Here is a 25,893-nt window from a genome sequence, read left to right on the forward strand (position 1 = left end):
TCTGCCTTTATCTCAAAAAAATTGAATGAAATTTGTGTTGTTTTTTTTTCAGCATTGTGAAGAAATGTGAAAAAACAATGAAAACACTATAGAAAATAGTATAAATGAAGAATGACGTATAATATTGGAATAAGTTAAGGCTGCATGTTGTCATATAAAATGAACTGTGATCAAGGTAAAGTGACTAGAATTCAAGTCTTAGCTCATAATGTACTTGTCTGACTATAGAAAAGTCCCTTAATTTTTCTCTGCTACAGCGTCTTCATTGGCAAAATGTGGATAAAAATGAGTTGTTGTGATGAAAGCCTTTGGCCAATGGTCAAACTATAGAAATGTGAGTACTTATCAGCAGAGAAGCAGGTATAGCTCCAAAAAGTTTGTGAAGGACACAGCAAACAAAAGAAATTGTCTTGGAAATATATATTAGCTATTATCAGATAGTGAAATGAATCTTGAATCCTTTCCATATCTAGGGAGTTAGATGTGTGGTGCCTCCCCATCTGGAAAATCCACATAAAATTTTTGATCTCCCTTTATACTAGAGAAGAAGTCTGATTTTTTTTTTCTTTTTCTTTTATGGGTTGTTTATAGTACCTTAATTAATATATATATATATATATATACATATATACATATGTGTGTATATACACAATACATACATTTTATGTATTCATGAGTTACTAAGCTTTTCAAGATAACTCTACAATTCTAGCCTTTGTGTGTCTTCTCCTGACTTTCACATTCTTTTACAAACTAACTTTTTAAATATTTTAAATTTTTAAAGAAATTGTGTATGGTTATGTTATAAAAAGATGAAATATGTTATTATACTATATATGCATATATATATATTATATTATGTATTTCTGCGTTCACATCTACAGCTTCTACAAATCTCCCCCATGATTTGATTTCTTATACCAATCTGCCATATATCGAAACTGATCGAAATCATGATGTGGAAGGGATACCTGTATATGTTTACATTAAAAATCATTACCCTTCCCTATACAACCACATATACATATATCTTGATTTGCGGTGTCTCATAGTTGCAGCTTGAATGTTGCAAGTATCTATCTGTACTTTAGGGTGCTGTTACAGCCATTCACTGGGGTTTATTGAGGGAGAGTTTCTGGGATAAAATAATTGTATTTTGAAGAAAAGTTGGAATTTAGGCAATTCAGTGAACTTCTATGGACATCAGTTTCATTTGTGATATCAGGAGGTTCATCTGATGATCTTGAAGATCTTTTTAAACTAAATCAATAATCGTAAGCATCAAATTTAGCTAGTTTAAATCTTTGGAACAACTTTTTCATATAAACAACTAATTGCACACATCTCCCTAGTCTGTTCTTCTGCTAGATAAGCCTAATTATTCTTTACTCAAGGAAGAGCACTTAACTTCTATTCTCAGCTATAGACTGTAAACTACTTATCATATGCTTTATAGAGGTACCTAGCTAAGCATTCTAAGTGGATAGAGTGTTGGATCGAGAGTCAACAATAATTGAGTTTATATCCAGATTCAGATACTTCCTAGCTTTGTGACTTGGAAAGTCAGATATCTTTGTTGCCTCAGTTTCCTCAATTGTAAAAAGGGGAAAATAAAATTACCTGCATCTCAGAGTTGTTATGAAGATCAAATGATATATTTATAAAGAACATAGCACAATGTTTGGCACATTGAAGAAATGTGAAAGAAATGTGTTCCTCTTCTCCTTGTATCTTACATTGAATTAGATAAATTATTTTCCCTTCCTTCCCTTCCATTTCTTTTTTCCTTCTTTCCTTTCTTCCTCTATCTCTCCACTCATTCCTCCTGTCCTTCTTTCTTTCCTTCCTTTATTCCTTCACTCTTTTTCCTCCTTTCTTTCTTGCAAATGAAGAAGGAAAGAAGAAGAAAGAACTCATGAAATTCCCTTTTTACTCTGTGGTGAGCTTCTAACTCAAAACCACAGGACCTTGATGGAGGAATTGTAGACTTGCATCTGATAACCATTTGATGGGAATGTGCATTGGACCTACACTTGTGGCTCACCACAGAATGCTAGAATCAGAATCATACTTCCAGCAGATGAAAGTTCTGTGGGGGTCTGTGCCAGAGATCTCTGACTTAGTCATTTGGCATTTGCTGATTTATGCCATTTTATGTGTAAACTACTGTCTCTGTATTGGCTTCTCATTTGATTTTCATATTCAGATGAAACTCATATGTGGCTGTATGGAAAAGTGATCAAATCCCATGCAAAAAGAGGACAGTAAAAGTAATATTTCTAGCATCATTTTTTCATTGTTATTATTATTTTGGTATAGCTTGACTAGCTTACTCATGACATGCTACTCCTTTGAGGAATTATGTCACCCTGATAAAAGGGCACCACTTTTTAGAGCAATGATTGTTATTGTCTGCCCAGTTGTGGGCAAAGAAGACAGGGGAGACAGCTGAACAATCCCTCAGAGTTCAATTTCTCATGTTGGCTCTGTCACTGGAACTAGTTATGACTTTGAGCAAAGCATCACACCTTGGCTTTATATTTCCCCAGCACCTAGAACAGAATAGTTCCTCAAATACAGTAGATACCTAGTAAGTCCTCAGTGATTAAATGATTGATTAATTTCTAAGCTCCATTTTCTAAAGGCCCTTCTATCTTTAATCATTTGATTCCATGTCCTAATTAAGCATCAGAGGCAAAATCAACCTAATTGCCACAGGCATGCTTTCATTCAGGAATCCTGCCCAAGGTTCAAAGTATTCTATGACTCTATAGCTCATAAAAAGCAGAGTTCATGAGCTTTTTCCTCCATAAGTTTATTTTTAGTCATCCAGAGGACATGAAAATACTTCCAAATAAAGGTATTAAATGAAATAACAGAGAAAGAAAAATATTAACAACTTTTTCCTTAAACCTGAGTTATAATTCCTACAAATGTAGATATCATTTGTAGGAAAAGTGGACACATACAAGGAACACATCTGAAAAAAATTATACAGGGAAGAGATGTGACCAAAATACACTGATAGAAAGAAATCAAATTTGAGAAAGTGGATTGCCAGAATACATTCACAAAGGACAACTAATCCGGAATGATATAATGTGGGACAACTGTCTTCTGGTAGCATCATTGCCCTGCTCTCACTATTCCTAGATGTTAGAGTATGGATTGATATGATAGGGGTTATAGTCCCCACTTAAAATATAGTTTTTCTTAAATATTTCTCCCTGCTAGCCTCACGTGCCCGAATACTCTTTAAGAAGCATTCAACCTATGATTCTATGATATAGAATCTGCTCATCCTTAGCTTATAAAAACTCTTCACCTTGCCCTTTCATAGAGATAGGGCCAAAAGAAATAATAAATGCATGAGCTGAACTGTGTGATCAAATCATCTTCCTAATTTGGGTTCTATGATTTTATAATTTAGGGAATACTATATGTGGAGTCATAAGACCTCAGATGGAATTTTGTTTGGGATATTTAATCACTTTAGGATCTTGGACAAGTTATTCAACCTTAGACATTCAGTTCTTTGACCTATAAAAGAGGAGTAAGAAATAGCATAGGAAAATGGAGAGTAGGCTACAGATTTGTGAAGACTGAATTCCAATCATTATCTCCAGTGGCATATTGGTATATATGACCATGGTGTTGTTTCATTGTTCAGTCATGTCCAACTCTTCATAATTCCATGGACCATAGTTATTCATGGGTTTTTCTTGACAAGAATAATAGAGTGGTTTCCCATTTCCATCTCCAGTGGATCCATTAAATCCTTTTGTCAGGCAATCAAAGATTAAGTGACTTGCTCAAGGTCAAACAGCTAGGAAGTGTCTGAGCCTGAATTTGAATTCATAACTTCCTAACTCCAGGCCCAGTGCTCTAACCACTCATCAACAGCTTCCTCTGTGCATATGGTCATGCAGCAAATAAATTAACCCCTCAGTACTCTAGAAATTCTAAAAATTAGAAGTTGAAGAATAGCAACCAGTATGGAAGAATAGAAGGAATTTCTTCACCAGGAGTTCCCTACACTATTTAAACTACAGGTTCAGATCTTTTCAACCTCCAACCCCAAGATGGGGATAGAGTTATTTGTATTACCTTAATTTTATAAACCCATTTCAAACTCAGTAAATTGGACCTGTCATCATCATCATCATCATTTAATTATTTCCTCCACATTAGCTAGCTTGGTGTTTTTAATTTTTCTCAACAAAGGGTATTGAATATTAAGGCAGGAGATCATTTTATACCTTTGATATTTGTTTCTTCTTAACACATTTAAGAAAGTTGAGGTGATTCAGGGATAATTGTTAGTAAATTACCTAAGAATTAAGTAATTCCCCCCCCATTTAGTTATATCTTAAGTGGTTTTTAAGATCATTAAATCTACTTTTGTAACAAACACTGAATGGCAAATTATATTAATCAGTAAGCATTTCACTTAAGGATGGAATTTTTCTACAAGTCTCATTCTATTGTGTGTTTAATAAGAATGGTCAGTAAACTAAATATATTTTATTCTTTGTACTGAGACATTATTTTAACATCAACAAATTTTATCATTTGAATTAGCAGGGGCTAAAGGTTTAGTGAAGAAAAATAACCCTAAGATCCTACAGTTTTTTTTTATTATCTTAACAAAAAAGAAGTCATCAAGGAGCCAGTGGATGGATCTGCCACTCTGAGTTTGACAAATTGAACTCCACTAATATCAATTAAAACCAATGGAGTTAGGACTTGTGTGTGAAGTTTATAATGACATGGCTGTGAATGTGACATCAACATCTAGGACACTACTAATGCCTGACAGTCTTCTCCACCACCATTCTGAAGTTTTCAGCTGTTGAACCCAAGAGTATTCAGGATTAGACTTTCAGGAAATGAGATATTGTAACCACATTGTTATTGAATTGTGGTTCTCAACCTAATGGTTAGCATTCTCCTTCATGCAAGATAAATACCTGTGGTCCCCCAAAGATAGTAGCATAGAGTGTAGGTGCTTCCTGGTTGTGTCTTTCCAGGGCTGAGGAAATAGTAGGTATACATTCTCTGGGCACTAAGTGATACCTTGCAAGGTATGAATATTATCTCCCATGTGATTTCTTTATGCTTCATTGTTCTGCCATCCCCCAAACACCCTCACCCTAGTCCATAGATTGAACTAAAAATTCCTTGGTCTGGACCAATCCAAAAAATGCTTTGCTTTGGTCTAAGAACTTCTTGTACTCAACAACTACCTCTCTACTAGATATGTCCATCCATTGTAACCACCAACTCTGTAACTGCTATCAATTTTCACTTCCTTAAGAAAGTTCCTCTTCTTAAAATCAGATATACTGAGGTGATATGACTTATAGTTAACTAATTTCAAACATTTATTTTGTTTTAGTTTGGTTAACAATTCTACCCAACAAGAGCCCAAAAGATACATGCATATGAGCACCTCCTAACGGCCTTTGATTTGTCCTTCACAAGGAAACACTGCCATACTTGTTTGTTAGGACAACTGATGAATTTATCTTTTCTCTGTCTCATGTTATAGCAAGTACACTACCTACTATATCCTATTATAATGTTTTTTTAAACTGGGGAAAAACTCTTGAACCCTTTCCTATTGTACTTTACCATGGAATATTCATGACTGACAACTTCCATAAATGACTAGCCAATTTAATTGAAATTACCCAGAAAAGACTTGAGACAGTCTAGGCAGGAGTTCTTATCTTTATTGTGCATGTATATGTGATATGATGTGTGTGGGTTGTGTGTGTGTGTGTGTGTGTGTGTGTGTGTGTAACCCTTTTGGCAATCTTGTGAAGTCTGTGTAGCTCTTCCCAGAAAAATGTTCTATTTAAGCCATTTTTTTGAAATGCAAGTATATATTTGTCTTATATAAACAAACACTCTTCTCTATTCACTTGGTAAAAGTTATCAACAGCATTTTCAGCTACTTTAAAAGCATAAATACAATTATCTCCTACTTTGAGGACAATAATTTCTAGCAAAGGTATCTATAAATTCCTAAAATGAGCCCAATTTTCCCACTGATACTATAAAATAAAAACACATTGGCATGGGAAATGCTCCGGATGGTTTGAGGTGAATACTTTGGGCCTGTAAGAAGTTAAAATGGTGGCTTAGTCTGAAGTATTTTGATTACCAGGAATATTTCAATGACATTCATATGTCTACATCCATAATTGAAAGAAATACTGAATTTCAATTAGAAGTTAGTAAATGTTTATATATACACATACATGTATTTATATATACATATATGTATACCTCAAACAACTTATATTAATTTTTCCATATCAAAATTGGTGGACCTTTGAATTCTATGTATAGATGCCAAGTAAAGAACTGAGCTAAGAACTCTTTCTGGACAATGAAAGATACAGCTGATGGCATCCACTAGAAATTCTATTAAGTCAACAAATGTTCATAAAGTTTTTAAGAATAAATATGTTGTTATTTTTCTACAGACTGGATCTGTCCACCATCTTTCTCTTCCTTTCTTATGATATCAGTGTTAATTTCAGGTTTTTGAGGAAGTCTTCCATATTCTAAGATTCATAGCCATGTAGAATTATTAGAAGAATATTTCTGTCCAAAAGATAGCTATTTCTTTATGTAAGTTGCCTGGATTCATAAAGAATGCTTCATAATTTCCTAAAAAGAATCTACAATTCTCTGCTGAGTATGTCCATCCACTGTGACCACCTTATTCATTGTCAATGTTATTTTTTAAACCTGTTTTAAGTTTTTTATATATTGATATAATTTTAATTATTTTCTAACATTATGTTATCCATGTTTTCTCCTTCCTTTACCCCCATCCCAATCCCAAATGTGGTAGTAAAATGATATAATTTGTACATATTATCATACAATATATATGTATATTTCTATGTCCATAGTGTTATGAAAGAAGATGCATATTGATTACATTAGAGAAAAATTAATGTAGGAAAGAAAGTGAAGAATTGTATGATTCAGCCTTCATTCAGACTTTGTCAGTTCTATAAAAATAAAAATTAAATCTCTGTAACAAAAATATTATATTGAAAAGATTTATTAATTATCATTAGAAATAAAGGAATAAAAGGGATACAAAATAAAACCATGTGCCCATGGCTAACCAGCCTATTTAAAATCCCTGAGCTTACCACCACCAAGGTCGCTGACAGGATGCTAAAGAGAATGAGGCCCGCCAACCCACTGGCTAATATCCCCTGTTTATAGGAATTACACAATGATAGGAAGTCAATGGGCTCCCAGGAAATGTAGTTTTTTAGGGTAACAGATTTCCAATTACATATTCCCCCCCTGATAATCATTTTGGGGTGTGGAAGAGAGAAATTATAAGGCATGCAAAATATCAGAAGCAATAGCTGAGTGATGATCTGACTGTCAATCAAAGGAAGATTCCATTTGGAATGTTAAGAGGAAACAGCTATTAAAAAGAACAAGCTAAATGAAGATGGCACTCCCACTTGGAGATTTGTCATGGATCTGAGACCTGTAAATAATTTTGTAAGGAAAAGACACACTGTCACACCATTTCCAAATGATATAACTAAAATTCCTGCAGAAGCTAGGTGGTACACAGTGTTGGACTTGAGCAACACTATCTTTACCATCCTGTTGCACCCTGATTCTCAAAATATTTTTGCTTTCCAATGGGGACAAACTCAGCTGTGCTATACTAGATTAGTGCAAGGATGTTGTGAGTCTGGTTCAATATTTTGTCAACTTTTGTAAAGAGATCTAGCCACCATAACTTTCAAACATAGCAGATTAATACACTATGTGGATGATTTGATGCTAGCATCACCTGACCCAAAAACATGTTTGGAGGATCAAAGAAGTTATTGATAGAGCTTCATAAGAAAGGACATAAAGTTTCTAAAAAGAAGATTCAATGGGTCCTTCAAAGAGTAGAATATTTAGGATTTGTCCTGGAGGGGGGCACCAGGAAAATCTCTAATAAAAGAATAGAAGACATACAGAATCTAGGTGTCCCTAGAACTAAGAAAGAACTTAGAGTTTGTCTAGGGGTTGCTGGTTTCTCAAGACAGTACATAGTAGGATATTCTCATATTTCTAAATGTTTAACTGATTTGACAAAGAAAGAAATTAAAGAACCATTACAATTCAACAAAGAACATCTCCATGCTTTGTCCCAGTTGAAAAGAGATATTCTATCAGCTCCAGCTTTGGGAATACTGCATTATAAGAAAGAATTCCACTTGTATGTCCATGAAGCTAAAGGCATCACTTCTGGAATGCTAGCACAATATTTGAGTTAAATCTGAGGGCTATTGCATTTTACAGTTCTATCCTCGACTTGGTTGCACAAAGAATGACGCATTGCCTCAGGAGTGTAGTAGCTACAACTCTGATGGTCAAGAAATCATATGATATAGTACTGGGATGTAAATTGCATGTGTATTCTGCACACCAAATAGAAAAATGGTCGCAGAATATGCATTCATTCACTGATGCAAGAATATCCCAGTATGAAGTCATTCTATTAGGCAATGATAACATCATAATTCATAGATGTGCACCATTGAACCCAGCTACTCTGATTCCTTATTTGTCAATGGGTAGGGAAGTATTTAATGATTGTGGTCAAATAGTAGAACTCATGCACAAACCAAATGAACGCCTTAAAGATACACCTCTTATCGATCCAGAAATAGAGTTATACACAGATGGGTCTTTCTATATTCGCAATGGGAGAAAATTCACAGGGGCAGCTGAAGTTGACAATGACAGAACACCTTGGCATTCATCATTGCCAAGCCACATTAGCTCCCAAGGAGCCGAGCTCAAGACTCTGCTCATGGCCTTAGAATTAGCTAAAGGAAAAAGAGCTAATATTTTTCGAGATTCATACTATGCTTTCTCCACTGTACATTGGTCATCATACATATGGAAAAACATAGGGTATAAAACTTCAGCTGGGAAACCAATTTCATATGGCAAATTAACAGACCGTATTATAAATGCTGTAGACTTTCCTAAAGAGGTGGTCATAATCCATTGTAAGGCACACATTTATGGAAAGGACAGAATATCCCTATGGAATGACAGAGCAGACATAACATCAAAATACTCTACAAGGTTTGGAATCCAGCATGTACTGAATTTCTCTCTGATTGAAAGGCATAATCTCACTGAAGCCTACCACAGAGAAGAAATACAGTCATGGAAAGAGCAGCTAGGCACTAAACTAATCAAAGGTGTCTGGATTGCTCAAGGGGGTGAACCTATTCTCCCTAAAAAGCTCTATCAACATTTTGCACCGTAATTCATACAAAGAGACATTATGGAGTGCGAGGGATTCTGGATACCATACAGAAGTTTTGGACAGCACCAGAAATAACAACAAATGCCATTAGAACTTGTCAGGCATGTGAAACATGCAGAAGGTATAATCAAGGACATTTTAAGAACATAGCATTGGGAGGCAGACCACTCAGCTATATGCCTTTCCAATGTATTCAAATTGATTATATCAACATGCCTAAAGACAAGGGATACAAATATGCATTGGTTATTGTGAATAGACTGACAAGATGGGTTGTGTAAATGTTAAAAATTGTAAATGCCAAACTCTGTAAAGGTTTTGGCCAAACTGTAAAGATAATTTTAGTGTTTGACTAAAAATCTAAAATAAGTGGTCACCATGGGAAATTCCCAAATATGAAAAATACCCAAGTCAGCTGGGGATTTATGGAGATTTTAATTAATATAAATGAAGGAATTAGAGAAAGGAGAGAGGGAGGGAGGGAGGGAGAGAGAGAGAGAGAGAGAGAGAGAGAGAGAGAGAGAGAGAGAGAGAGAGAGAGAGAGAGAGAGAGAGAGAGAGAGAATTAGAGAATTAATTTAAACTGCTCTGGCTCAGGTTGAGCCAGGCAATAAGTTAAAGGCCTTGGCCAAAGTTGTCTCCCTGAGCCTAAGGGTAAGGGAGTCAGTCTTATCACTCACCACTAGACAGTCTCCAAGCTGGGTTCCAGTCCTCCACTGAACTCAATCTCCTGAACTGAGTTCAGAAGAATCGTTTGAACTGACTTTTAGCCTTCTTTTAAAGAGAATTTTCTCTTATGTCACCTCCCCTAAATTTTTACATCTACCAATCACAGTAGATGCTTTTTTCCAGGACTGCCCATTCTTAGTTCTTACCTTCTCTGTTTAGATTATATCTTTTGAGGTACTTCACACTTCTTTGTTAAGCTTACCTTTTGTGAGTTACTTGACCTTTTTGTGATTAATTTAACCTTTACAGGTACTTAACACCTTTTTGTATTAGATCTAAAAATAGACCTAGCTTAAGGTTCTAGCTTTACTATAAGTATGAGTTAGGGACTTTTCATTGTTTAATCAAGAGTTTGCAACTTTATCTTCCCCTAAGGCACTATCTGAGTAGGGATGAGTAATTTTAAAAGTTCCCAATACATTCCTGATCAAGTATCTCCATTGTTAAAAATTAGGAATAGCATAATCAAATCTTCTAAAGTAGAGTCTGATTAGTTTTAACATTCACAGTTGAAGCATATCCATTCAAGAAAAATGACAGAGCAACAATAGTGAGATTTCTGTTAAAAGAGATAATACCTAGACATGGCATCCCCGATACCATAGATTTGGACAAGGGATCCCATTTCATTTCCCAAGTTCTACAAGAAATCTACAAGAACTTGGGGATTAAATGCAACTATCATTCAGTTTATTGACCCCAAAGTTCTGGTCAGGTCGAGCATATGAACAAAGAATTGAAGACACAGATAGGCAAACTCTATTCAGAAACACACTTAAAATGGACAGATGTTATGCCTCTTGCTTTGTTCAACATAAGAACTATACCTAGGACTGACTTGCATATATCACCATTTGAAATGCTATATAATCAGCCACTTTGGTATGGTAGGACAGTAAAGCCATCATACATGTCTATGTTAAAAGGGGAATGTGTACTTCATGAATATTTAAAACATTTACAAAATAGTTTAGATGAACTAAGAAAACTGGGTTTGCTTGTGCAAAGAATACCACTAGATTTTTCATTGCATAAGATAAAACCAGGAGATAAGGTATGTGTCAAAAGCTTTAATAGAGAATCTCCTACAGAACCAAGATTGATCAGACCAAAATCAATCATAATGACAACTCCAATATCTATAAAGGCTGATCAAAGAAATCCATGGTTCCATGCTTCACATGTAAAATTGAATCACACCCATAATGTTGGGTAGCCCTAGAAAAAATCAGTAACAGTCCTTGTGAATGAAAGCCTGTGAATGGAAAAAAAGGAAAGCACACAAGACTATAGTATCAACAGAAATTACAGACAAGAGAGCATTGCACATGTTAAAGTGATAACAAGAAAGCATTCCTGAAGCAAATAGAACAGTTCCAGAAAGAAATATGGCCAGTAACACAGACAAAAGGAAAACATGCATTTAAAATTCAACTCCAAAGAAAAGCCTCTACATACTATACAAAGTCTCTGCCTACAATAGTAACAGCAAAAGAAAGTAAAAATTTTTTACAAATGTATACATACTCCATGACCAAACAAATTACATTATATCCAAATCCCGTCTCCAAGACATAACTAAAGACAACATAGAATAAATCTCCTTATGAACAAATTGAAATATCAAAAAGATGAGAAAACTTCAAATTCATATTCTTAACAAAAATTGTAAGAACTTATACTATACTGCTTACATCCACTCATGAACATGAACATATGTAAAGCCTGCTTCCACACATGAAGAATAGCTAATGAATTCTAACAAGCACTCACGAAAAACCCATAGCTTACTTCCATTCACAATGAAAATTTCAATCTTACCTACATGTACATGTCAAAACCTTACACACATGCATGTTCTTGATTGTTCCAGTTTGTTACTGAATTGAAGAACACAGGACTACAATCAAGATCGACAGCAGACCAGTGGTATGCTGACCAGATGACAGAGACTTAGACACACAGAGTTCCTACAATCAACATCAAGGGGACATGGAAGGACTTTGCAAGTTTGGACTTGTGATCATGAGGTTTTGTAAGAATGCAACATGCATGTTAACATAACATATATACCTACACATGCTACACAGAAATACAATGTAGAAAGAAATCTCATGGAATGTGTAAGTATACAGCATATGCATATTTGCAAAACAATATTTGTTATCTGCATGAGTGCACAGACATCAAGAACAAGTATATAGATATACATATGTAAATCTGTATAAATATAACCTATGCACACATGTAAATACTAATGTACTAACAAACTAACTATATTAGAATAATTTATTAATGTTCTAATAACTAACTATAAGGTCAGCTTAGAAAATTGTTCAAAGTCTTAGGGAAGTAGGGACAGATACTTAAGTATAGAACCTAGATTATATTATGATTTTAGGTTAGCAATTGTTAGTAATAGAAAATTTTACTTAGTTGAATTTATAGACATTAGGAGATAAAATGGTTACATATTCAAAATGCTGTTGAAATTGTTGGAATTGTTTAAAATTGTTACATGAGTTATAATGTCAAGACTATATTTCATGTAAAATCCCTATTACTTAAACCATTTTCCTATACCCAAAACTTAGCATAGAACTAGGTAGACAGAATAGCTAAGATAAGATTAGGATTTGTTATTTGGGGATAGTAAGTGAATGTTTAATATAGTACAGAGTTAAGAATTAGATAGTTAGAAACATAACAAAATATATCTAAAAGATAAGTATCATTGAAAAATGCAGGTTGCATTTTTTAAGATGAAAAGAGAGGATTTGTGGAAGAGAGAAATGATAAGGCATGCAAAAGGAAAGAAGCAATGGCTGAGTGATGACCTGACTGTCAATCAAAGGAAGATTCCATTTGGAATGTTACTGGGAAACAGTTAAAGGCAAGAGTCAACTGCTGGCTGAATTCTGGACTTGGCTGATGGTGGATGCTTTTGAATCAGAGTCCTGACTGATTTCCAGATTGCCTTTGAATCAGGGAAGGAAGAAGCTAGGTTTATCTCTGGGACTTGGGATAATCAAGTTGGAGGTGGCCTGGTGACATTGAAGGCAGAAGAAAAAGAAAGACAATAGTCCATATGTCTCTCTCTGACTTGCTCTGTTTCATGGTAGTGACAGAATTGCCATTTCTCTCAGTATCCTCCAACCTAAGGCTCACTGTAGATAATAGGAAAACCTCCAACCCTCTTACCTCCATTCTCTACCCTTTCCTGTCTTCCCCAATAAACCCCTTACTTGAGATAAAAGAAGATAAGGACTGTATCATTAGAAGGAGGCTGAAGAAGAAAGGGGGAGGGGAAGAAGAGGGAGGCTGAAAAAGAGGGAGGCTGGGAGAGAGGGAGATATAGAGGGAGGAGGGTAGGTAAAAGGAAGATAGCTGCCTGATATATTAGTTGTCAAGTACCCATCAAATATACCCCTTCAATATTATCTATTACAGGGGGGCTAGTCTCCTCAATTTGATCATTTCACATAATCAACTTCTTTAATTACAGTAATTTGGGGATAAAAGGGAAAAAGACCAAAATCAATGATTGCTAGGAACATTGACAAAAAGTCAGTTGGGGGCAGTCCCCTTTGGCATAAGAGTATACATAAAAATCAAATGCATTCAACCCCACACAGTTCAAATCACCACATCCCAAAGTTCACTCTGGATCTTCTGGTGCAGCGTGTGGTCTGTGGAAGCATCTTAATTGTGCTTTCTCCAAAACAGTTCACTTTTTGGATTCGGTGAGGTAGCCTGATTCTTGTCCTAAAATTACTCTCAAAAAGAATTTAAACTTTGAAATTTAGAATAATAAAAATAATACATTTCCCTTCCTCCCTCAAAAAGGGTGTTGAAAGACACAGGAATCACTTAGGGATGCATGGCTGAGTTATAAGGTATATGAATCAATTGGCAAGAGAAACCAGAAACATCAAAAAAATCCAAATAAAAGAGAAAATAATTTGTGGATGAAATATAAACTATCAAAGTCTTATGTGTAAAAATTCTAAGAAAAGGAAAAATAAACCTATAACAGGTCCTTGAATCAGAGCCTAATTAAAATGATTTAAGCAACTATTCACTTATCCAATCAGTAACCAGGACTACAGAAAGTTTGCCATACTATGAAAGACAGAATAGGGCCTAGATTTTAGGAGCCAGGTGGGAGCCAAATTTGAGATATTTGGTAGAATGTGGGACAAGGAAGACCTGGCTTTGCCATATGTCAAAACAGTCACAACTTCAAACCCCAAACAACTTCAATTTCTCTTGTCTTGGCTCAAAATTTCATCAATGCCATTAGGAGTGGTTGGTCTCTATGACCTGCTTGATTGGCACTATACAGTTTAGCTTTGTGCTTCTTTGGCAGTATGCAATGGCTCTTGTTGTATTCTCTTCTCCTGGAATCAGACAAAATCATTAAGCAATGTACCATAATTTTTTTAAACAATCAGTGGCATCATTTTTATAGTCTAAAACTTTTTGGGTAAGCATTGACATTAGGGCAAATGTAATTTAAACTTATATTGCTACAAAATCAAAAAAGTTAAAGAAAAATCTTCTCAATACTATTGACATGTGCTTCAAATACAAAAAAGGAGAGAAAAATAAAACAGAAATAGTATATTGCACATGCAAGCAAAAACAATAATAAAAAAGTTTTAAATCTATCTATCTATCTATCTATCTATCTATCTATCTATCTATATATATATATATATATATATATATATATCTTACAATCATTGACACACTGTCAGCTAAGGAAATGTAAATACAAAAGTTTCTCACCAAAAATGTGATCCATTTCCTCTTCAAAGTTGACCATGATCCACTGTGTGAATCCAAATGATTTTCACAAAGTAACAGTTTTTTTATAAAGAACCGTAGTACAACAGGTAATGCACATTCAAAAAGTATCAGAATCCCAAAAGTTATAATAATCCATTTAATTCCAATAGCAAGGAAACCCATTATCATTAGGATTCACATGAATCTGCTGTATGATATTAAAAAAAACAAGAACCTTAGAAGCTAATGGATACTTGTCAAAAGTTTTTCAGGAATAGCAGTCCTTCAACCTTGGCATATATATATATATATATATATATATATATATATATATATAACTATCTATCTAACTATCTATCTATCTATCTATCTATATCTATATCTATCTATATCTATATCTATATCTATATCTATATATCTGCCATCGTTACAAAATGCGGTAGGTGAGTCTAGAAAAAATCAACCCCCTTAACCAGGGGTCCCCAAACTTTTTACACAGGGAGCCAGTTCACTGTCACTCAGGCCATGGAGGGCCTGACTTTAAAAAAAAAACAACCAAAAAATAACTATGAACATATCTTTAGACTGCCGTCTGGGATAGTAGAGACTACAGAGCTGGCTGTGGTGGGGCTGTCACACCTTGCATAGGCCCATCACCACCACCACTAAACCAGGCAGCAGTATACACAGTACGGAATCCCCTCACCAAGATTGCTGCTCAACATAGTGATGTCTTACATTGTGCAGCCACATAATCCTTTACACAGCACCTCATTCTCATTCAGTTACTCTCAGAACAAGGCACCACACAAAGCATTATGTCACCGGAAGTATTAATGCACATGAGCGATGCCACTCTTTGAGGCGCTACCACATATAGTATTCCTCTCAATGATCACCAATGAAAGAGGTACCTCTTTCAGAAGTGTTGTGGGGGCCAGATAAATGGCCTCAGGGGGCCACATGTGGCCCATGGGTCATAGTTTGGGACCCCTGCTGTGGACTGTTGATGTTGAGTCTAAAAAACAACACCAAGAATATAGATCATTCTGATGAAAGGGTAGAGTATGCTGAAGAGTTACAAATGAGAGATGATCCCTCTTGGGAGCCATCCAGGGGTAACACACCCTAGGAAAAACTTCCCAGCACCTCTGATATGAGATTGTTATGTCTCATCCATTTACATTTTTACAAATGACAAGGTGGAGATAATAATTGCACTTCACTTCAGCTAATAAAATGGACCCTTTACCTCTTGTTACAAATAACTCAGAGACAGGCAATATGATCATTCAGAGTTGTTGAAAGAAAAAATTCTAAAAATCATGTCTGAAGACCCCTTAAAGTCAATTTGAGATATTTAGCTCATTAAATTCTTCAAAGGCTATTAGTGTGGTTGACAGAGTCCTTCCATCAACTTTGTGACAATTATCACAAGCAAAAATGGAAAAAAAACCTGTTTTTATGGGTTTATACAATGATATTTTGTTCAGTTTAGTTACAGGGGAAAGGTAACAGAATATATATATAGTAGTTAAAACATAGTAGATTAAAATGATTTAGTTTAACAGAATAATATTGATCATATTAATATATGAACTTAAAACAACAAAATTAAATCATGAACAAACAATCAGCAAAATACAATAAAATACAGAGACTTTCACAAAATAATGGAGTCTGAAAAAGCTTAAAATGTTCACCTCCAAGACTCTTTAAAGTTCCTTTCTCTATTTATTCAGATTCCTTTTGTCACATTTCTGGGATCTCCCATGGCAAGGGAGAACATGGTTTTGAGGAATCCCAAACTAGATGAATCTTAGAGATTAAGCAGGTCCAAATGGCAAAGGAAAATGAATTTCTCCCCTGAATCTCAGGCAAGATAAGTGAAAGGATCAGTGCACCCATGAATTGTAGGGGGAGAAAATCCTAAAACTGGAAGCTGTTTGAAATAGACAAGGCACTGTTCTTTCAAAGAGTGCCCCATGCTTGCAATTTTATTTCCTGTTTGGAAAAGTAACTTCCTTCCCCTTTCCCCAGAGATAAAATGCTAGGGAGCACCTTTCTTCCTCTGCCACCTGGACAGGGAGTTTGGCGGCTAATTCTTGCCTAAGGAAAACACACTGCGATTTTTACCAGCTGCCTGGAGAGTGGATCCAGGAGATCAGGAGGAGGTTCAGGAGCAGGAGCAGGTAGTATCAGGAAACTGAAGCAGGTTCAGCAGCAACTCTGAAAAAAGGTAGCAGTGAGGAACAAGGAACACGGGCTCAAGCAGATGGGTGAGAGAAGTGGCTAAAAACAACTGAGCCAGAAGGGAGGGTGACCAGGCAAAAAAAAGGGAAAGAAAAAATCAAACAAAACAAAAAATGGCAGTAGCAGCAGCTCTGGTAGAGAATACAGAATTCTCTCTGAGTTCACAAGGGAGTGATGGTGGAGGGGGGAGCAAAAAACCTTGGTTGGAGAGGCTTAAAAATTTTTTTTCTAGGCTATCTTAAAAAATTGAGAATTCCTTCTCCAATTTCTGGTCACCATCAATGTAAATGTTAGAATTAATCTCAAATATAAAAATACTATATTTTAAGAGATTTATTAAAGATTATTAGAAATAAAGGAATACAAAGGAATACAAAGATAAAAACCAACCAGGTGCCCATGGCTAATCAGCCAGTTCAAAACCATCCTTGTTTTCAAGCATTAGAGCTTGAGCAGGAGTGCCCACTGAATATTCATTCCTTGTCTAAAGGAAGTATGTAACAACAGGAAATCAGTGGGCTCCTGGGAAATGTAGTTGTTTAGAGTAACAGATTTCCAATTACACATTCCTTCTATGGGCGTGGATAGACTTTTTCAATATGAGTTCATTGGAAATGTCCTGGTGCCTTGTATTGCTGGTAATAGTTAAGTCATTCACAGTTGAACATCATACATTATTGTCATTACTATGGACAATGTTTTCCTGATTTCACTTCATATTTTTCATATAAATCTTTCCAGTATTTGCATTTGTGTGAGTGATTATCTTGTTTGCCATTTCTTATGCCATAATAGTATTTTATTAAAATCATATACCACAATTTGTTCACTTATACCTCAATTGAGAAATATCCCTTCAGTTTCCAGTTCTTTGCCACCACAGAAAATATACTATATTTTTCTTCTTTCTATACCAGTGGATCCTCTTTTTCTATCTTTGATCTCTGTGGGATAGCCCTCCAAATGGTATTCCTGGATCAAAAGACAAGCATAGTTTTATGGTTCTTTAGGTCTAGTTCCAAACTTCTCTCCAAAATGATTGTATCAGTTGACAGCTCCACCAACAGTATATTTGTGTACCAAATACTCTACTTTCCTGCGAACATTTATCATTTTCTTTTTTTGGCACATTAGTCTGTTAGATGTGAGTCAGTATCTCAGAATTCTTTTAAATTTATATTTCTCTAATGAATGGTGATTTGGAGCATTTTCCATAGGATTAAAGATAAGTTTAATTTTTTCACCTGAAAATTGCCTGTTCGTATCCTTTGACACATTGTCTATCTTCACTCTTTTTCCAAAATGAATCTAAGAATTGATCAGTTCGACTGGTTGTAACTTCTAATAAGCAAGATAATGGGTATCATGCACACAATTTTTCCTCTTTATATTATGAGATGGAATTTTAAGTCAATATAGATTTCATATAGGAACTTCTGAAGACTTCAGGAATTGCTATAAATGGCATTTATGAAGATTATGGAGAATCTTATGGATTATTCCTCATAATATTTTACTTTGTTATCATCAATTACATATGGGAATAATTTCTAAAATTCATTTTGGACATATTTTGATCCAAATCCTCTCTTTACCTTTTTTCCCCCTCCCCTAAGATATAGGTTATACATGTGCTCATGATTTTTTCTATAGGAAATCATTATTCTATTTGTTTTCTGTCCTGGATGTCTTCAATGATATCACAGGAAATAGACATGTCTGACTTAAAACTTACTGGATACTAATAACAAAGGTATCACCATTGTTGCATCTACCCAGGGATGTTTTGTGACCTTAACCTATAAAGCAGAGTCACCATGCTTGAAAAGAAATATTTTTATCTAATTATTGAATCAATAAAGAACAATATGTCAAATTGCCTCTACCTCTAAGTCACTTGTGTGACTAATGCTATAGTCAAATTTAGAATGTAAATGTATCAGGGATTTATGATTTTGTTAAAATGTAGAAAATCTCAACAACAACAGAAATCATAATCTTTCTATATTTTACAATATACCTCTTGGGCTTCTTGATGCATTAAGTTGCATAACACATGATCAGGTTGAGAGAGTTATCAAGTATCAGGTACAAGAAGTGAAGGGACATTTTCATGGCTGCAGGTTGAGCGATATAACCATGATACAGTGATACCTTTAAAATGTCATTTGTAAAATCCTGCCTGTTTCCTTTTCATATTTTCATGTGATGCCCTAGATATATGTTTTTATGTATCAACATAAAGAGATATATAATCAATATTATATATATATATATATATCAGTGCCATTTATACTATCTAATAGTGAACTGTAATATATAGTATATACTATATGTGATATACAATATAGCATAATATTTTGTTATATGACCAATATTATATATATATATATACATATATACTGTTTTACATGGTATATGTTATATAATAAACAACATAAAATACTTTTATATAATATATACACTACATACATGTTATATACACTAAATTAAATAAATATATGTGCTATATATTGAATATAGCTATATATCATATATAATTTCATATTAATATTAAATAGGTCATAATATATACATAGATAACACAGGTATTAATGTACTCTCAATTACTCTTTTGTTCAGTAACTGCCACACATTATTTTTACCTAATATTTTCATCTCATTCTCTTTTTCCTACAAATTCAGGTTATAGCAGCTACTCTTTACATTTTTTTTTCCATAGTGGTATCTGCACTTCTTACAGTACATTGGGAAGTGCAAGCAACCCAATGTTGTGATTCCATAGTTGTTGATGAAGATAATGTTGTAGAAATGTTGACACATATGTTCTGTTTTCATCTGTTTGTTGTCCTTCTTCCAGTTCCATTTTTTTAAGTGTTCCTGGCATGATCAGTCTTAATTAGGCTTTGTGCCAAATTTTCATCAACCTTTTTCTTACTCTATTTTTTCTTAGCATTTGATGAGCTAATATTCCTCATCTTCTAGAACCATCCTCCTTCATAATTCTCCACAAATTAGTTGACATTCTAATACAGTTTTTTCCTTGGATGTTGTATTTCTTTCCCTGGGAAGGAGATTAAGTCCAACCATTGTATCACTTAGATGCATCTTAAATTAGATTATAGGATTATGTTTGTCATAAAATGTCACTAACTTTAGATCTCCTATAAAAGATAATGCATAAGCCATAATAACGATAATGTAATTATCCGAATTTGGGAGCAGAGGAGAAAGTCTAGGAAAAGAAAATTATTGGCTCAGTCCAACATCAGTAGAACTTATAGGAAACAGCACAACTATTTCAGTCCAACCTCAGAAGGCTAAGTAAGAATAGAAACCCACACAATAAACAAGAATCAACAGTAAGAAAGTGGTCCTGCCTATTCTAACCAAAATAGGCTGAGCCTCCCAGTACAGACAGCAGAGGCAAGAACTCAGTCCAACAAGGTCCAGCCTCAGTGGGATTTGGCAGAACCCAACTTGTACCAACTACACTGAATAGCTACAAAACTCCACACAGTAGGTCATTGGGACCACCTTTGCAGAGTATTGTAAAAATGCAGATTTTGAACCATAGACTTCAATCCCCAGAAGTCCTTGGTATTTCCCAAAATTCCTATTATCTCAAATGAGTCTCCACCTGGACGAGATCACAATTAGTATTTAACTGGCGGTAATGCCTACCATGCTCTCCCTGCCATTGCAATGACATAGGAAGTATAGTGGTAAGCTAAGCCAAGTGCAGGGATTTTGAATAGGCTAATCAGCCATGGGAACATGGTTTTTATTTATATCTTCTTTATTCCTTGATTTCTAATAATCCTTAATGAACCTCATAAAAGTATCATATTTTTATTGCTAGATACTAATTTAATTTTTACAGTTTATGGCAACCACAAGATTGGATGAGAACTTCTCAATTTTTTTTAATAGCCTAGATAGGTTTTTTTAAGCCATGTTTCTCTGGCCAAGGCTTTTCACCTACCCTTGGAAAGCTTCTGATTCAGATCGCTCCTGCTAACTGCTTCTGCACTCCAGCCATCTGCTCTTGCCTCCAGTCATCCTCTCCAGACTTTCTTGACCCAGATTGCTATCCTGCCCCGATCCTAACGCCTCCCCTCACCCCCAGTTGATCTCCGGCTTCCTGACCCAGATCACCCCATGCCCAACCCCAGGACCCAGGCTGCTGGTAGCTGCCCCTGTGTCTTCAGAATCACAAATGAACTGGTAAAAACTGGGGTGTTCTTTCTTTAGGCAACAATTAGCCTCCATGTGGCAGGGGACCTCAGGGAGGGTGAACAGGAGAAGGAAGAGACTTTTCCAAACAGGAAGTTGATTACAAGTCTGCTATATTCTCTGAGAGAGCAGTGCATTTCCTATTTCAAAGGATATTTTTGAGTGCATTTATCTTTTTACTTATATTACCTGAGATTCAGGGGAGAAATTCATCTCCCTGCAACACTTTGCCATTTGGACCTGCCCAATTTGAGATTCCTAAAACCCATGTTCTCTGCTATGGGAGATCCCACAGTATGGAAAAAAAGGAATCTAAATGGATGAAAAAAATGAACTTTAAAGAGAGAGCCTGGAGGTTATATTTTTAAGAATTTTCGGATTCCAATGTTTTATAAATCTCTCTGTATTTTATTGCATTTTGCTGATTATTTTGTTTAAGATTTAATTTTGTTGTTTTTAAGTTCATATATTAATGTATTCAATATTATTCTGTTATACTGAATCATTTTAATGTACTGGGTTTTAACTACTGTTAAATTCTGTTGCTTTTCCCCTATAACTATACTGAACAAATATTATTGAATGAGCCCATATTTTTAAAAAAACAGCCTTTTTTTTTCTATTTTGGCTTTGTAAATTGTTACATAGTGGATGGATGGACTTTATCAAAACTGGTTACAATTGTATAATAACCTTTGAAAATTTAATGTGCTAAATATCTCAAATTGATTTTAACAGGATTTTAGACAACATACTGACAGCAGTATGAGGCATCAGGAAACAATAAAACAAAATTTTAAAAAATGAAATTTATCACTGGAAAAACAGTTAACTTAAAAAATAGATTCAGAAGATATAATATAAGAATTTTTGAATTGCCTGAAAGTCATGATTGAAAAAAGGACCTAGACATCATACTGAAATAAATTATCCAGAAAAACTTCCCCATTGTTCATAAAGAAGAGGAATAAATAGAAATTGAAAGAATTCACCAATCACTTCTTGAAGGAAATCACATATTTAAAAATCTTAGGACAGTTATAGCCAAATTATAGAACTCTTAAGCCAAGAATAAAATATTAAAAGCAACCAGAAGGAAAAAAAATCAAATTTTGTGGCATCCCAATCAGGATTACATAGGTTTTAACACCTTCTATATTAAAAGATTTAAAGGCATAGAATATTATATTCTACAAGGCAAAGGACCTAGACCTATGATAACAATTACCTATCTAGCAAAAATTAGCATAGTACTCTAGGGGAAGAAAATGAATATTTAATCAAATAGAGGAATTTCAGGCATTTATGCATACTTAAGATTTCTATAGTATTTAGAGGCAATTACTAAGAGGTACTTAAAGTACTTAATGTCTTTAAGTAATGAAGGGAAATAATAAATTAAAATTTATTATATTCCTTGTATGGAAAAATGATAGCTAGAATACTTAAGATACTTATGGTATAAGAAACATTACAAAATTTAAGATAATTTAAGGTAATCAAGGGAAATAATAGGATCAAAATGATTACAAGTAAGAAAGTGATATCTAAGATGCTTAAGATATCCATGATACTTTAAGTAGTTAAGATACCTCAAGTACTTAGGAAGCTTAAAGTAGTAAAAATATTTTAAAACATTTTACATTACATTACATTAAAAACATTAGGCCAATGAATAGGAACATTCATAGAGAGCAGGAAATAAGTCGAATAAAATAGGATATTCTTTTAAAAATCAAGGAATAAAAAGGAGTAATGCACTTGGAAAAAAGAAAAATAAGAGGTAAAGCTTGGGTTAAAACATTTTACATAAATATTCATTAAATATTTCACATAAGGAGTGAGATACAATACAATGCAAAGGAAAAGAAGATAAAGAGGTAGAGGACAATGTTTGAACATTACTTATCAGAATTGGAACAAAATGGAAATATCATCCACACTTAAGTATATAAATCAATCTTACCCATAATTAAAAGGAGAGGGGTAATAAAAATGTGTTGACAGGCAAAAGGTAGGAGGAACTTTGGGATATGAATAGGCAGAAGCAAAATATTTGTGAATAAAGGTAGGCTTAAAGGAGAAAAAGAGAAGGATAAACGGAGGGAAAATAAGATGGAAAAAAATAACCATTAGCCATAATTGAATGGGAAAGGTGTGGACTCACCCATAAAACAGAAGAGGAAAGCAGAGATGATTAAAAACCAACATTTCACAATATGCTATCTAAAAGAAAATCATTTAAAGCACACATACACAGAGTAGAGGTAAAGGTCTGGAACAAAATCTACTATACTTCAGCTAATGTTTAAAAAGCAGATGTAGCAATTACAATCTCAGACAAAGCAAGATTGAAAGTTGATCTAATTAAAAGAGATAAGGGCTTTTATTTCACAATGCAGCCATGTCCACCATAGGTTCCATGCTTCAGAACCAGCTTGTCCCAGAACAGAGAGGCAAGCCCCAGAATGATGCAGCCTCAGCCTCCTCTGCCTCTGTCTACCAGCCCAGAGAATGACCCCTGCCCCAACCCCAGTCCCCCCACTCTAGGTGCATGGGGAGAAGCAGTATCTGCAGCAGATTGTGCTTGTCATCCAGTAAGGCTTCAAGAAGAAGGACTGCACATGCACTGGCACCCTGTCTGTGTTGGGCATGCAAGCCTGCTACAACCTATGAGGTGAATTTCCTTTGCTGACAACCAAGCATATGTTCTGGAAGGGTGCCCTTCGGAACTGCTGGGGTTTATTAGGGGTTGCACAAATGGTAAGGAGCTCTCTGCCAAAGGGGTGAAGATCTGGGATGCCAATGGGTCACATTAATTTTTGGAAACCTGGGCTTCACTCACAGAGAAGAAGATTTGAGACCAGTGTATGACTTCCAGTGGAGACATTTTGGGGCAGAATTCAAAGAGATTAACACAGATTATTCTGGACAAGGAGTGGATCAGCTTCAAAAAGTCATTGACAAAATCAAAACCAACCTTGATGACAGAAGGATCATTTTGTCATTATGTGCATTTGGAATTCAAAAGATCATGGCTTTGCCACCATACCATGCTCTCTGTCAGTTCTATGTAGTGAATGATGAGCTTTCCTGGCAGCTATACCAGTGATCTGGAGATATGGGTCTTGGGGTGCTGTTCAACATCACCAGTTACTCCCTGCTCACCTACAATATTCTCTCACATCACAGGCCTGAAGTTAAGTGATTTTGCACACTCTCTGGGAGATGTTCATGTATATGTGAATCATATTGAGCCAATAACAATTCAGCTTCAGCAAGAACCAAAACCTTTCCCCAAGTTCAAAATTCTCTGGAAAGTGTAAAAAATGATGACTTCAAGGCTGAGGACTTCCTGATGGAAGGCTACAACCCTCACTGGACCATTAAGATGGATATGGCAGTGTGAAGCCCACAGGCCTGGCTGAAAACCCCCTCATATTTCCCAGAAGGTCATCTAACTGTCTTAGCAATGCACAGAACACTTGTTTCAGTAGATGGGATGTAGTTTAGATTATAAAGAAGACACAAGAAAGGGTTGGGAAAGGAGAAACTAATGCCCCATGCCACAAGTGGGCCCTTGTGGCTCAAGTTTCCTGCACACAGGCCGTCTTTTGTTTTGTAAATTAAAGCTGTTCTCTTCCTAAAAAAAAAAAAGATAAGGAAGGTAATTATCAGAATTTGGCTATAGCCAGCTTATAAATGAAAAAATGCCCTAGCTTCTTGATGGACATTTTTTCTATTTACCATGAAACTGTTCTCCAAATTTCATACTAGACCTACTTATGCAACTGCTATTCTTTGGAAGACTTATGCTTTGGTCAGTATGAATTACCTCAAACCCCTTTGTTTTATAGGGAAAGTAAGAGAAGAAAGGAAAGGGAAAATATCAGGAGTCATCTAAAATATGCTAGTCAGGTTCAAGGCTCTGTGATTGCTATTAGGAACAAAAAGAGAAAAAAAATACAGTCCTTGTCTAGAGTAAATGTCCTTCCTGAAATCAGAAGTACAATCTCTAAAATAGATATAGATTCAGAAAATATGGAAATGATGGTGATAGATATCATTATATAATCACCACTTACTATTTCTTAAAATATTAATTTCATTATATGACAGCTTCTTTTTGATCCTTGGGTTCTGGAACCCCCATCTGCTTTCTCATTAGAGCAATAGAGAGACATGTTGACTGAGGTAGTCTGCACAAGACAATCAGTTGGGTCCTTCTTCAAACATAACCTTATCCTCCCTCTTGAACACTAATTAATTTCCCTTTGCCTCTCTTTTCTTCCCAGCAAAATCAGTATAACCAGAATAACTACCTTTCAGGGTTTTTGTCAACATCAAAGGAGATGATATTTATAAAGTGCTTGGGACAGAATCTGTATGTAGCAGACATTTAGTGAAACTTTCCTTCCTTCCTCCCTTCCTTCCTCCCATCTTTCCTCCCATCTTTCCTCCCTTCCTTCCTTCCTTCCTTCCTCCCTTCCTTCCTCCCATCTTTCCTCCCTTCCTTCCTTCCTTCCTTCCTTCCTCCCTTCCTTCCTTCCTTCCTT

The 25,893-nt window shown here is 35.1% G+C and overlaps 1 pseudogene; it reads left to right on the forward strand.

Moving 5' to 3' along the window:
- Nucleotides 1-8,662: 8,662 nt before the first annotated feature.
- LOC100032365 (thymidylate synthase-like) lies at nucleotides 8,663-25,386 on the forward strand (annotated as a pseudogene).
- Nucleotides 25,387-25,893: the final 507 nt, after the last annotated feature.

This window comes from Monodelphis domestica, chromosome 3, assembly GCF_027887165.1.
Source record: "Monodelphis domestica isolate mMonDom1 chromosome 3, mMonDom1.pri, whole genome shotgun sequence".
In the NCBI taxonomy this organism is placed as follows: Eukaryota; Metazoa; Chordata; class Mammalia; order Didelphimorphia; family Didelphidae; genus Monodelphis; species Monodelphis domestica.